Source organism: Pleurodeles waltl, chromosome 4_2 (genome assembly GCF_031143425.1).
Source record: "Pleurodeles waltl isolate 20211129_DDA chromosome 4_2, aPleWal1.hap1.20221129, whole genome shotgun sequence".
Lineage (NCBI taxonomy): Eukaryota > Metazoa > Chordata > Amphibia > Caudata > Salamandridae > Pleurodeles > Pleurodeles waltl.
In genome coordinates this window covers 1,041,541,039-1,041,543,959 of record NC_090443.1, presented here as the reverse complement: position 1 = coordinate 1,041,543,959, position 2,921 = coordinate 1,041,541,039, and the positions used below count along the sequence as shown (strand labels likewise).

At 43.7% G+C, this 2,921-nt stretch overlaps 1 non-coding gene across 1 annotated transcript; it reads left to right on the top strand.

Moving 5' to 3' along the window:
* Positions 1–2,551: 2,551 nt before the first annotated feature.
* LOC138294292 (U5 spliceosomal RNA) lies at positions 2,552–2,667 on the top strand. Its single transcript, XR_011203330.1, has one exon. It is a non-coding gene; the product is annotated as a U5 spliceosomal RNA (small nuclear RNA).
* Positions 2,668–2,921: the final 254 nt, after the last annotated feature.

Here is a 2,921-nt window from a genome sequence, read left to right as displayed (position 1 = left end):
ATAGACTGCATTATCTACGTAGTGTGCCTTATGCGTGTATGGTGTCCCTTAGTGATGTTTGGGTTGTACTGCAGTATTTCCTACCCTATTAATACGTTGGGAGTCTGATGACATTATTGCAGGGATCATGTATTTCATGAGCATTCATGTGGCACTGATGTTGGGGTGTAGAGCTGCTATGAGGCGTACACTGCAATGATGACCCTGCTTGACTGCTACATGACTAGGGGCCATGATGCATGTTGTGTTGATACTTGCACAATAACTGTGAGATCTAATGGTACATGGTGTTCATGGGATTACTGTGATGTCTTACCTGCTATGCCTAATGCCCTGACATTGTAATGAATGACAGTTCTATTCTTGCCTAGCCAAGGTAATGAGTACTGACCCAGAACTGATATAGTGCGCACAGTACTTATAAATATTGACATTTTCGTTTGTGATACACAATACCCTATATTTTTATATATAATCCTGTGTGGAGTCTGTTTTGTAGTGTATGTAGAGTCACCGGAGTGGGTGTGTGTTGTGCAAATGCTTTACCCATGACCTCTGGAGGTGAACCTGACTGCTTTGGGCCGAGCTACCAGGGGGTGAGCACAGGCTATCTTTGGTGGGTATATGACTTGCCCTGGCTAGATTGTTGGGTTCAGCCTGGCTGAGGTGCAAACCCTAGCCAGCCAGAAACCCCATTTCTATTAAAGAGTTGCGCGTCCTTGCACCACCAATGGGGTGTAAGAGCGATGCAACTCTTGAGTTAGATTTATCAAGCCACGCAAGGCAACTTTGCGTGGCCTTGTGTGGCTTGTTAACTTTACAGTTTCACAAAGCAAGGTAAATTGCTATTTTGCTTTACTGTGCCCTGGGAAGGCGTTCCATGGGTGGAGCATCAGTGTTTCGAAGCATCCACCCATAGATCCCGGTACATTCCCAGATTTACCATTACTAGCTGGCCTGGGAATGCTTCAAAATGCTATGCCGCCCCAGGTGATGTGTAACGTGAAAAAAATATCTTTATTTCTCCTCAATACTTCCTCTTTCTATGTGTGCCACATTATGCTGCACATGTAGTAAGAGGAAAATACCTCAGAGGATTGTTTCTGAGCAGATAGGTGCTCATTCTTGCACAAAAACAATTCCACTTACAACACAGACACCCCTGCACCATGGTGCAAGGATGCCTGCGTTGGTGCTAGGCAGCACATTTTGCGCCAGCACAAGGAGAAGACAGGAATGCGCCATACTATGTTAAATACAGCTAATTTTGCCTTTTCCCTGACACGCAGCAAGGTGATTTGCTGTGCTGCGTGATTTTTTCATAAATATACCCCTTAATGAGAACCTCGTTAGCACATGGCTGCTTATTATTTCTTCCCGAGCACTGCCATTTGGTAAGTCATAGGGATAAAGCGTGTGACTGCAGTTTCTGTTGTTCATGGTGAGGAAGTTTCTAGGCAGGGCGTACCCTTTTGTCTGTCCCTAGTTACTACTTCATGGAGGCTGATGATGGCCAGTGACGGAGAAATCTCACGTCATTGTGACTGCTTTTGGATACTCCTTCTTGAAGCCAGCCCAGGGTCGGACTGGTCTGTAGAGCAGTCAGGCAGTGTCTGATGGGCTGGTTTGACGGATCAATCTGTGGGCCATTTTTTGGGCTGTTTGTGGGTCCATTTTTAGGTCGAGTGCGCAAGCGCTCTGACCTGTTGTAATCTATCTGTGGGCTTTTAACCACACCCACCGCACTCCCATCACCATCACTCGTTCGTGGGCTTGCCTTTCAAAAATCCTTTGTTATCATTGGTAAATGATTTACCTTTGTCCTTCCTTGGGGCAGTTTTGTTACCACCTTGGACACCGACCCAGTTACATGGATAATTGCAATTTTGCTGATATGTTTGACTGCGAGCAAACTTCTTTTTCCTTTTGTGTCTCTCCTTCGCACTCATGCTCATGGCGGCCGTGGCGCTTTGAATCGGCTCGCTTATGTCAACTGTTTTACTTTTCATTTTGAATTTATGTGGCAAGAAAAGTCCAGTTAGGAATTTACAACACTAATAGATCTAACTTGTTCTTCTTTGCTGATACTTGTTATGTTAAAGTAGCTGATGCAGCCTTTTAGGCTTCAAGTACAAAAAACACTGACTCAATCATTGTCTCAGAAAGAATAGCAACGAGCAAGCGAGCATGCTTTGACATAGGCATATGATAATCGTCTTCTTGGGTGCCACCAGTCCTCACAAAAGCCCATGTGGAGCACCATTCAAAATGTGCAGAGATAAAGGAGCTGACATTACCACTTGAGCAGGGAAACGATTGTGGTGCAGCCTTTCCTGTCATGTGACATACCCATAATTCCGTGGCACTTCTGAGTCCTCCTGTTGTTTCTTTTTGTGGCAAAAATTGTTTTATCAATGTACCGAAATTACAACAATTATTATAAATTGGTTGTATTGTAAAGGGTTTTCTAAGATGAACTCAGTAAACTAAGTCACCCTGACAGTCTGTGGAACGGTGTTTCCTGGCGCCATAGACGGCAGCCATGAAACGTGTACTCTGGTTTCTCTTTAAACTGAATAAATCTTTCGACTTTAAAAAAAGATTTCCATGGACAGGAACATTTAAGAGTTTCGCTCAATTTTTTAAAGCCCTGCCAAGTGCGGGGTTAACCTTATTTAGTAAACAAAAGTATAACTATACAGTAGACAGATTGATTATTTGCCGGTTCCTCAAGTGCGACAACATTCTTTTGTTATCCATCGACATGATTTTGGGGCGTGATTCTTACTGTGATGCGGTTAACCTATAGCTCTGTTACAATGCATATAAGAAGGACGTATGCTGCACAAAAAGTCCATATCATCCAAAAGGATCCACTGCCATGTGGGAAGCAGCAATATATAACAACAGGTAATAACAAC